General features: G+C 43.6%; 1 protein-coding gene across 5 annotated transcripts in view; it reads right to left on the bottom strand.

The window, feature by feature from the left end:
- The window catches only part of CDH20 (cadherin 20), a 206,560-nt gene extending 197,919 nt beyond the window's left edge, over nt 1-8,641 (bottom strand). For 4 of the 5 annotated variants that reach the window (XM_019463870.2, XM_019463872.2, XM_019463873.2 and 1 more), the window contains exon 1: nt 8,529-8,641. The gene's annotated coding sequence lies outside the window, so the exon portion shown is untranslated. The remainder of the gene's footprint in view (nt 1-8,528) is intronic. The other variant, XM_053902776.1, reaches the window with a different exon arrangement.
- Nucleotides 8,642-12,261: the final 3,620 nt, after the last annotated feature.

Raw genomic sequence — 12,261 nt, 5'->3', positions numbered from 1 at the left:
TTGAACTTTGCCCAAGCCGGTGGTTCTCTACCAGGGGTAATCTTGCCCAGCAGGAGACACGTGACAATGTCTGGAGACATTTTTGGTGTTCACAGTCGGAAGGAAGGAAGCTACTGGGATCTGACAGATAGAGAGCAGGGATGCTGCTGGGTATCTTATAGTGTACAGGTCAGCTCCTTTCTCACCCCTCCAATAAAGAATTAAGAGTTATCTACTACAAATGTCAGTAGTGTGGAGGCTGAAAAATCCCGTGCTAGGGGAGGCAATGTAACGGGAGCTGGAGAGTCCGGGGTTTGAAATCTGCCCTCAGTGACCACTTAACCTTGTGCCTCTGGTTTTGCATTTGCAAAATGAAGATGGTAACAATGCTGTCTTCACAAAGAGGACTAATGAGGTCATGCATGCGAAATACTCTGTGTAGCGTCTGGCACAGCGGCAAGGACTGAAATAAATGGTGGTTATTTTTATTGTCCTGTTTGCTTTCTCTGTGCATACTACGCATTTTAATTGACACAAGCGAACTACTGTATATATAGATGTACCCAAAGAAACGGATAGCACTTCTATATCATGAAGAAATCTGTTGTTTTCTTGTGTTTAAAGAAACAACCCTCAGCAATTTGATCTCCAAATGTTCACCAGCCCGTGAATCGGATGATAGCCTCTGTGCTTAGCTGCCTGAAGTATTCCAGGGAGATGCTGAACTGCCAAATGGATTAATTTTTTAATGAGTACTTGAGGATTTTATTTCCAAATACCAGTATACCTCCCATTTTTTAGACTGAAGTACATGTTCCGAGTGTTATGGAGATGAAAGCATGGCTAAGGGTAAAGGTAGATAAAACTGGAAGACCTCAAAACTACCATATTAATGAAAATGTATTTTGACTGCTAGATACTTTTCGCTTTAAATACAGTTTGTAGTGATATTAATGATAGTACAAAAATTATATTTAATATTTATTTATAAGATGAACATCCTTGCCAATTGGAGTGCTTCCCAGTTTGTATAAATTAAGGGCACAGACTTAGATACTTATTTAATATCCAAAAAAGTTTATAAGACCCATGCTCTCAAGCGTGGCTTCTTCTTTCAGTGGTGTGATGATGCTGCCTTTGCAAATTCATACTCCAGATGAGGCCTTGGACGTGGAGAATCAAGGGATTTGAAGAAGAGGGAGACCAGAACTTGTATTGTTCCTTGCATTAGAAAATGAAGAGAAGGCAACATATGGGCTTGTGTGTGGGTGGGTAGAGATGGCTATAATGTCCAGTTGGTTTTTCCTTGACCTTAAAAGGTGGCAAATCGGTGATGACTTTTGGACTCTACATGTCTATTCAAAATATCTGCATGGAAAAAGATCTTAGATACAGAGATTGAGTGTTTATTTCCATCTGTTCTGATACTTATATCAGAGCACTAATAATTTTTCAAATGAAAAAACATGGATGTGGTTGCCTTTAGAAATTACTTCTAAATGAAGTTCCTTTAGCCAGTTTTTAATTAAATGGCTAAATGAGATTACTTCTATTCATTGAAAAACAAATTATGGTAAGTTCATTGATCATTCATGATATATACAAATTAACCACGATTATTCATAATATATACAAATTAACCACATATTAAGAGTTGGTTAGGGATTCAAAGACATTGGCTTTATAAAGTAAAATAAAGTGATAATGAATATGATAGTAAATGTACACTCTTCCTTCAGGAAAATATTATGTATACAATAGCTTTAGCCACAGATTTTTATAAATATGTCTAAAATATGTATATGCTCAGGTACACACTTAAAACGTCTATCCAACAATTTATATCAGCTACTATTTAATAAACTGTATTGTAAGTTGGGGGTGAAAAATGGAAACCAAAGTTTGGATCCATGCAAAGATATCAGCTAGAGAAGGAGAAAGCTGTACTGTGCATCTTTTCATGCTATTTTGACCACAACCTTAACTGTAATCCTAGTAAACAACTCTCTCTGGGAACAAGGGGTAATTGAATCTTCATGCTAATTCTATCCTGGTTTTCTCTTGACTACTAGCTCCCAATTATGCTAACATATTATACCACCTACTGGTCTCCAAGAAAACACCAAGTCCATGGTGTTCATTCCACTAAGGTCAGACCTAAAAGGAAAACAAACAAACAAACACAAGGCTGCTGATTTATCTATAATAGACATTTTAGTTCCTTACGGGCACCTGTTTTTGATTTGGTATTCAGTTAACATTGCTGATTTTAGTTACAAATTAGGTGCAAGGGCAGGTAAGTGTGAGCGTATTGGCCACAAGTAACTTTAATGGAAGTTTCTGTCCTTACAGATGTTGAACACGCTATTGCAGTTGCATGGTTGGGTTTGACCAAATGTCAGATAAACCTCAATGACAACCAGAAGTAGCCTCTGCCCCTGGCAATGGAATTATTATTTTATTAGTAACCCTTTAATTAGTTGATGCGGGAGGGAACATGCAGCCATTTAGTCAGAATTGATCTGATGAATACTCGGTACTTCAAGGGTGGAATTTGTGTGACTACTTGTTGGGAATAATAATCATTTGGTGATGGGTCATCTTTATTATGAAGAGATACCATGCATTTTTAACGACTTATGTAGATATGCATACAATATTTAGGTAAAACTCAACAAAACGCCAACACAAATGGAAAGCCTTTAAAGATTTTCCCTCTTAGGGGTGCCTGGGTGGCTCAGTCGGTTAAGCGTCCGACTTCAGCTCAGGTCATGATCTCATAGTCTGTGAGTTTGAGCCCTGCGTCGGGCTCTGTGGGGAGAACTCAGCCTGGAGCCTGCTTCAGATTCTGTGTCTCCCTCTCTCTCTGCTCCTCCCCTGCTCATGCTCTGTTTCTCTCCGTCTCAAAAATAAATAAAAACATTAAAAAAAATTTTTTTTAAAGATTTTCCCTCTTTTCTCACCTCCCTTATATCCACACCAGAATGAACTTGCCAATAATTATTACTGTTGGTCACAGGCATGTCTTGCCCGTTTAGAGAAAAAATTTAAAGTAACAAAGTATTCAAGTACAGTATTTCATATAATATTTTATAAATTCGTCTAACTTGGGAATTTTATTAATTCTATTTTATTTTCCTTATAAAAATGAAATCAACATATATTTATTGAGAATCTACTATATGTAAGATTCCAGCTATGAGCTATAGAACTATAAAGAAATATCTCTTCCATGCAAGAGAACTCTTTGCTCTCAACACGGTCAAGGCATTAGTTGGAATAAACTCCAAACTTTTAATTAGATTGTCAAAAATTCTTAAATTGTTTTAATGTTTATTTTTTGAGAGAGAGGTAGCATGCACTTGAGCGGAAGCCAGGGAGGGGCAGAGAGTGAGGGAGACACAGAATCTGAAGCAGGCTCCAGGCTCAGAGCTGTGCTGAGCCAGATGCGGGCTCGAATTCCCGAACCTTGAGATCATGATGTGAGCCAAAGTCGGACGTTTAAGCAACTGAGCCACCTAGGTGCCCCTAAACATTGTTTAAAGTAGTAAAAACACCCCCATTTCAGTAGTGCTGTGCATGTATTTGACGTTTGTACTTTGTATGGTATTTTATTATGTAATTGGCCTTTAGCTCTGGAAGAAGAAATGAGCGGTATTGTTATAACTTTACTTTGCATATTTTAAAAAGACCTACCAGTTTATAGTTTCCCTTACTCTTTTATTGCAGTTATTAACTGATGCATTCCCATACCAAATGTTCTTTCTTTTATGATTCCTTAAACTTAAAAAAAAAATTACATATACCTTGAGGGGAATTGGGCCGTTTCTAGTTTGCATTGCACTTGAGTAATGCTTTGAGCTGAATATTTTTAGGGTTCTAAAATTAAGTGAATCCATATGTAATTAGGAATGTTCTTAACTAGACAGTCCTGGTTAGCAGGAGATTGGCAGGTTATTCTGAAAAACTATTTAGCGAACCATGAGTAGCAATTAAATGAGAAAAGGCTAAATTTCTCTTTATAATGGGTTGTTGCCATAATTTAATGTGGCAATATGATTTTCTATTTTTAATTGCTGTAGACAGTGCATTTCGTAAAGTAGATATTGTCATCTGAAAGGTAGAGTTCCATAATTTTGTACCACTTACGCTCTTTAACACCCAGCAAGTGTTCTGCCTTTGTAATCCCTTTTGATTCGTGATGGGTAAAAGAAACTAAAGGTTGGTAAAGATAGTTTTGTACTTTCCAAATTGAGACCAAATGAATATCTTGGAGAAATGAAGGATTTCTTTTTATGAGACTTTATGGCCTCATGTAATTTAGTATGCTTATTTTATAACATAGTGCTTTTATTCGCAGAACAATTACACTTAACATTGACACTTAAAGATGTTCCTTTTTTAATTAGAATAATGAGAACTTTGCTCCATCTTCCATGTCAATATGAGGATTCAGGGAGGGTTTAAACCTAATGAATACATGGTTCTTCCTCCCAGCCCCCGACACCAAGTACTTAATGCTCTCTACAGTCCCTTACTCATTTCTTTTCTGCAGAAGTCATTTTGGAAGGAATTTACGACAGTGCCATCTTTTAGTAAATACCAATAAGTCACAGTCTCCTGCCTATAATAACTGTAGATGCTCAGCTGCTTAAAATCACCTTTATCACTTCAAATGTTTTCTTTTGTCTCTAAATTAGCATGAAAACACAGAGGAGGCGATTTCTTCAGTTAAATGTGAAAGATTAATCACTAGGCATTTTGTTTCACAATAGAATATAATTAAATGTCAAAAATGGAATATTTACTTCTTAAACTTTAAATGTCTGTGCAAAGAGTGTTGGAAGAGCACAAAAATGTGGTGCTCTTTGCCCATCTTTTGATTGAGCGGCTGCTAAGGTTTGCACCTAACTAAGGTCTAGTAATGGACACCGGGATTACCTAATGTATTCATTACTGCTGTGGTTCCTCAGGCTGTTTTTAGAAGATGCCACATTTTATCCATAACCAGAGTAGAACCTGGAGGGGGGAAAAATGGCAGCAGTGGCTCGTAGATCCAGTATTCCCAGCGTTCTGGGCATATGAATGTTGCCTTTTTTTTTTTTTTTTTTTCCTTCCCTGAAAAGGAACCAGGATTTCCAAAGTACATCACAGTGAAACAAGTGAAGATAGAAGTGATGTGTTACTTGTCTATTTCGCCCTGCTCTTATTTTCGCTGCTCTGCACTAGTGATTCCAACACCACCAGATCAGAATGAACAATTAACTGTCTAATTATTCTGGTCACACCAGCCCACAATGAAATCTTTATTCCGTGTTTACAGCAATCTTTGGCAGAGGCTGTCTTGCTGTTTCTAAACTAAGAAGAACTGCCCTTTGGCTTCTCTCGGCATCAGCTGCCTTGGTTTCAGCCTCGGATGCCAATAATCAGACTTCTTTTTCTTCCAAAGTGGACATTTTTTTTTAGGGTGAAAAGACCTATTCTCATCACCCCCCCATATATTCTGGCTGATTTATGTTCTGGCCACTGCAGCTCTTCCTTCCGTATCTCTTTACATTTTTCCTCTCTCCATAGAACACCACCAGGCAAAACCCCATTTTAAGTCCAAAATTGTAAAAAATGCTTAACCAAACAGTGCTCACTACTATGAGGGAAGGAAAAATACAACTACTGGTTTATGGGTAGAGGGAAGTCAAGGAAATCCTTCCTGCTTTTCTCAACTGCTAATTTTCTAGCTCAAAAGGCATTCAATAACTTCTCCACCAGGGGAAAACATACCCACTTTTCAGGGGCTGTCTTGATTACTTCCAACTATTTACTTAAATTTGCCAACAGCTGCACGTCTTTGAGAAGCTTCAGAACTTGGGGAATATTTACAAATATATAAGAGGCTGAGAGAGTATGTCTGAATCTCTTTGACATGGCAGGAGAAAACTATTGCACTGTACAGCCGGGGAGAGAGAAGTTAGGGCCGATCCAAAGACAAGAGAAAGGTCATACCTTCACCAAAGGGAGAAGGAAAAAGCACCTCGGGTAGCCCTCTTTGGACCAACTGATGGAGCGCCCTTCCAGAATCTGAGAGCAGATGACTACCAGTGCTGGGGTCCGCTGCCCTACACTGCTCAGCCTTTTTTCCCCAGAGGAACATTTCCCTGCTCTGCAAGGATGATAGCATCTTTTGTCCCCATTCCAGGCTCCATACCCTATGTGATGGTTCCCCTAACAACCCTTGGATCTCGCCTCTCAGCCCCCAGCACTTACTACATTCGCACTGCCTTTCCCTGTGAGAACTGGGTCATTAAATTTTACAGGGGAGAAAGGTAGAAGGGGGCGTTTCAGTAGTATAAACACTGATTAAATTCCCGGGCAACTCTCCCCAAATGAAAGATAATTTTTCTACAAGTATGCACAAGAATGTCAAGAATGCTAAGTCATTTTTATGTTTGTACTTTCCTTTTCCATTTTAATTTTACACCGCCACATGGCACACATGCTAAAAATGTGTCTCCGTAACCTGCAGTGTAGCAAACTTTTCACAAAACGTTAAAATCCCATATTTTATAGACTGTCCTTTCCCAGGATGCTCCCAAGCATTTTCTGGATACAAAACTAGATCATCTGACGACAACTGTCCCATTAGAAAGGCATGGCTACTCCTGCATTGGCAAATAGGGAAAATCAGAAGCACTGGAAAGGAAAGGTCACACCAAAGTCAGTGGTGACAGCCACTCAGTAGACTCTGAGAGCTTGGTTTTCCAATTCATACTACTTCTCACTTGTTCTTCATTTATCTCTCTTTTTGCTCTGGCAGGAAGGGATGTGGCCAGTGAGGAGGCCTGACCTCATCTCCTGTACTTGGCTCAACTCTGACACGCTGTTCTCCCACACTCTTGCCCTGTTTTCTCCGCCATCGGCTGGCCAGCTCTCACCAGGGGCCAAGCCAAGAGGAGCCAACTGCTGGTGCCCTTGTGGCCGCCTCCAGGGTTGGGAACCGAAGCCTGCCCCTGCCAGGTAGCATGTCCAGTGGGGCTTCGAGGGGGCACACTAAGATAAAAAGTAATTTCCAGATTGTATAAAGACACCAAAGGAAAAAGCTGGGTCAGGTATGGGGTTCACAGCTGGCAATGACCCCAGGGCTCCCCAGCCAGGGAGGGCTGAGGAAGGTGAGCTGATGGAAGTACAACGTCCGTCTATAGGATCGGTGCGATCACGGCATACAGTTGTGTCTTGTTGTTTTTGTTGCTTTTAAGTAGATCCAGTGGCTGTGTCCCTGGCCCCACCACAGCTCTGAGGGGTAACTTCCTTTGGTGGGAAGACATCAGCGACTAGAAGGGATCAGGGGAGGGCAGACCCAGTTTCCAGACTTATTAACAATCAGAAGACAAAATACTTCCTGGTGGTTGTGCCAAAAACAACAGCAGCAATAGTAACAGTAATGACAATGGCGAAAAATAATGGCACAGCAAACCCTGAATCCACCGGACGACCAACATCCGTCTCCCCACCTGCCCGCCCCACCACCCCCCCCCCCCCCCCAACCCCAGGTGTTCTGCTGCCAGCCCTCTCACTCATTGCCCGGTCTCCGCAGAAAAAAAAGGCTCTGGCGCTGCCTCCGGGCTGCCCTCCAGGTTCCAGCCCCCACCCTCCGCCCCCACCCCCACCCCCGAGGTGGATAGCCAGGCCGAGTCTCCAGCTTCATCCTAAGTCCAGCCCACAGTCTGTCCTGTTGCTAAGGGCGGGCTGGGACTCCGCGGTCGCGTTTCTTTTACAAATCTACAACTTTCACCCTATCCGACCTCCTAGCCGCCCCCCTCACCCCAGCTCTCACCACACGGCAACCACAACGAGCAAAACCCAAACACCCCGCGCGCAATTCAGAGCTTTCCCTGGGAGTGTCAGGGCCCGGAGACAGGAAATCCGGGGAGTTGGCGATGTCCGGCAGGTGGCGGGGACCCTAGTCACCATCACATTTTCCTCCCCCGGCTGAGCTCCAGCGGGGGCGCGGCGAGAGGCGCGGGCTGCGATCGGCCCCGCAAGCGCCCTAGCCTCCCCGAAGCCTTGGTCTCCGGTCCCCCTTCTGGCGCGCATCCCCGAGTTGGGGACGCAGCCAGCCCTCCTCGTCCATCCGCAGCCAGAGGGAGGCGCCGCAGCCCTCGGGGCAAAAGAGGGCGAAGCCGGGTCCAAGCTCCCCCGCGAGACTGGGGTCCCCAGTCCCCGTGCCCCGGCGCGCGCAGCCCTCGCCACGAGCGCGCCGTGTCCTCCGTCTGCCCCGCCGCGCCCCAGCTCCCCGCTCCCAGAAAACAGCTCCCCAGCCCGGGCAGCCCCTTTACGTCCCTTTCCCCCAAAGTCCGAGGAAGTCCAACTCCGACCGGCCCGCAGGCTTGCCGCGGCATCTGCTACCCGCGGGGAGAAAACGGCGCGGAGCCGGACCCGGCGCAGCGCCGGGGGGGCGGCTGCCCGGGGCCAGCGGGCTCTGGGCGCCCTGCGCCGGCCCTGCTTCCGGAGTCTGGGGACAACGCGAGGGCCCCCACCCGAGCACCCCGCTTTACCTGGCACGGCCGGCGACTCTCCGGGGACGTTCGGTCCAGACTCCTTCGGGGCGGGCGTCCAGCTCACATCGCTGCCAACCTCGCCGGGCGGCCGGTGTCCCGCTGGGTCCCTTCGCCCCCGCTTGCGACGTGCCCCCGCCCCCCACCCCCCGACCCCCTCTATCAAAAGTGTCACAGCTTTTCTGCCTTCAGATCTTTCGCAAAGTCCCTGCGCGGTCGCCGGGAGTTGGGCGGCAATGCCAGGCGCGCCAACCCCGCCGATGCCCTGCCCCGCCCTTCCGTGGCCCCCTGCGCTCTGCCCGGCCGGGGAGAAGAGCCGCCTCGTCGCGGTCACCGTCCCCGGAGCGCGGCGCGCGGTCCGCCTCCCCTCCCTCGCGCCTTCCCTAGCCCGAGTGGCTGCCGCCTGCCTGTGCCGCGGGTCCTCATTCCCCTGCTCATGAATATTCTGACAGAGGCTAATGCCGTGGAAGTAAATTGAATTAGCCAATTGGTGCCAGGAATGTGCGCTCCTTCCTTCTGAGGAGCTGTCTGGAACCCCACCAGATGAAAGCAATTAGAGTCCGGTTGGCACCCTGTGGTTTAGAGCAGTGAGGGGCAAAATGGGTTAATTCTTTAAATGCAGTTTAGATACCACATTTAAATGTTTAAACTCCTCTATTGGCTGAGAGAGTAAGGAAATGTTGGGAGGAAGCAAGAAGAAAGGAGGTGGGTAGTCCTGAGGGGGGGGCGTGTATCTACCCCCCAAACTCCCCCTGAAGTTGAAGTGACTTATTCTGAGTAGATTATGGATTCCAGAGAGGCAGTTAGTGAGAACAGGAAGATAGGCAAACAGGATCAGAAAGGGATGAATAGCAACCTAGGTTTAACCTTGACCTTGAGGATACAACAGACCTAATTTTTAGGAGGAGGAGGAGTGAGGAGACATGGCAGATGAAGAGGAAAGCGTCTTATCATTTACTTTTAAGAATTTCTCCAAATGCTCTCATTTTCTTCCTTTGTCCTCCTAGCAAAACCACAGAGTGTTAAGTCTTCGGGTGAAGTAGAGATGGGGCAGAGTTACCTTAAAGGTCAGTAGTTCCCAAGGAGGCTGAGCCCACCCTCAGGTGAAGAGAGCCTTCTGAATCACACAGTAACTATGACCAGGCCATTCCAGAAGGCAACTTCTGACTATAGTCCAAGCTTCTTGGTTCTGGGGCCAAACAGACAAGGTTGACAGGAGAGACAGTCTCTCTTTTGTCCTGTCTCCAGTCCTGGAATTTCAAGTTCTTCACAAGTTACTGACTGAAATTTAGTTTTAACCAGCAGGTAAAAGGGGCAATCCCTGCCCAGGTCTGCATCTACCTCTCTCTCTCTCTCTACAGTCTTCAGGTGCAGTGCTTTTAGGGTTTCTTCCCCCTTCACTGATTTTCTAAATACAGAAACTTATTTTGATTGAGTTGATTGGTGAGTAACTGTTTTTCTCTTACTTGTGGCCAAATGATCTATGAGTATAAACAACTGATAAAAGTATGTGTATAAGTAATTGACAAAATTCCCAAATGTGCTCCGATGGAAGTAAATATCCTGGTTAAGGCAATTATGCCATATTTTAAGTAGGTTTCAGCAAGGCCTAGAATTGGAACTCACAGTTATAACAGCAATTATTATTACAGCAGCCAGTGTTTATTGAGAACGTGTTCTGTGACAGGCATTGCATCAGTCATCTCATTTAATCTTTCCAACTGCTCTGTTCAGTATACACTATTGTTTTTCCATTTTAATAGATGAGGAAGGTGGCTCAGAAAGATAAGTAGTGTGTCCAGGTCACCTGACATATAAGTGGGGAAGATGAACTTTGATTCAAAGCAGCTAGGGTCTTCAGGTCCCTAGTAGCCTGTATTGCCTTCTTATCTAAGAAGAGGGCTGGTGTGCTGGTGTTTGGTTGAAGTGATTTCTCCTTAGTGATAAATTCCTTACCAACATTTAGAGAAAAAAAACAAAAAACAGGTTTTTTGGGGGGCGTGGGGGCAGGGAGGGATGGTATGGTTAGTTTAGTGTGTTACTTTGATTGGGCCACAGGGTACATGAATATTTGGTCAGTGTTATTCTGGGTGTTTCTGTGAGGGTGTTTTGGAGGAGATTAACATTTAAATTGGTAGATTGCTCTTCCCAGTGTGGGTGGGTCCTATGTAATCAGTTGAAGTCCTGAATGGAATAAAAAAAGCTTATCCTCCTCTGAATAAGAGAATCCTCCTGCCTGATGGCCTTGGAACTGGGACATCAGCTGTGTTTTGGACTTACCAGCCTCCATAACTGCATGAGTCAGTTCCTTATTATTTATCACCTATTGGTTTTGTTTCTCTGGGGCACCCTGACTAATACAGATGGATGCATTCAGTAAATACTACTATTTGTGAATTTCCTGTAAATGTCTGAATATTTCTATCTACCAACACATACTGTCCAGTATACAATAAATATACATTTTTTTTTACTTAAGATTTCTGGAACGATTATTAATAAGGGAGGAACAAATATATATATATATATACACACACACATATATATATATACATATATAAATATTTTAAATTATATATATATTACATAAAAGCTTATATAAAATATGTAAAATATTTTAAGTAAAATATTGTCTTTGAAGAATTCAACAATGGACCATAATAGGTTGGCATAAAGCAAAGTTTATAGATATATGAGGGGAAAATTTTAATATTATAATATTAGGAGTAAAAATAATCAAGCTAAATCTCTGAATTCAACAGTTATTGAATACCTATTAAATGCAAGGCACATTTCTATTCAAACATTTTCTATTGAAGTTCACAGTTAAATCAGTTAAAACAGTTGAGGGTCTGCCATACTTTATGCTCTGAAACTTTGGGCAGTTTAAAATGCTTTGTAAAAAAAAATATATACTGTTTTATCCCTGTATTAAATATTTAAGGTTGACTCCATCACGATTTTTCCCTTACAATGCTCTGTTGGATCTTTCTTTCATGGAGAGTATCCTCTTAGGATCTAGAGGCAACATATCCCAGAAAAGTCTTCAGATGTTGGAATGTTTATTTATATGAATATGTTAACATGATTTTAGGGCCCATAATATATTATCAGGATGAGTGCTTTCCATATGTCCCCCAGGGTTTCAGGGGACAGTGTTGAGTGAGGACCACCACAGTCTGAGGAGGGACACTGGGTTGGGAGTGTGGCACAATCCTGGGCGAGCCATTCGCTGTTGAGTTAACCAAGTTAGCACCTCTGCAAAGTGGAAATAATAATACTGTATTAATTGGGTGCTCAGTGATTTACAAAACCTCTCCCATATGCTGTCTCAGTCCATTCTTCTAGTAATTCCATCCTCCTTGTGAATTCAGCATTGTTACCCATATTTAATTGACAAGAAATATCAAGCTCACAGAGATTCAGTATCACTCTGAGCTTCTCCTAGGAACAGATAGAATGGGGACTTTGATCCAGTGACAAAGTCACCTTCTCAGTGTAGCCATCTTTGACATCTCCCTCTGCCCAGCCTCCCTCCCCAACCATAAACACACACAGACACACACAGACACACACACACACACACACACACACACACACACACACACACTTTTTTTTCCCAATAGAAATACAATCCTCTCCTTTGTGCTCCCTGAGGATGTCTAAGATGCACAGAGAAATAATTAGAACACAATGTGTTGTCTCTACCACTAACCAAAAGCAACCTGAAATC

The sequence above is a fragment of the Panthera pardus genome, unplaced genomic scaffold, assembly GCF_024362965.1.
Source record: "Panthera pardus isolate Hobbes unplaced genomic scaffold, ASM2436296v1 HiC_scaffold_15, whole genome shotgun sequence".
Classification (NCBI taxonomy): Eukaryota; Metazoa; Chordata; class Mammalia; order Carnivora; family Felidae; genus Panthera; species Panthera pardus.
The sequence above is the reverse complement of the archived record's forward strand: the minus strand, read 5'-3'. Positions and strand labels throughout refer to the sequence as shown.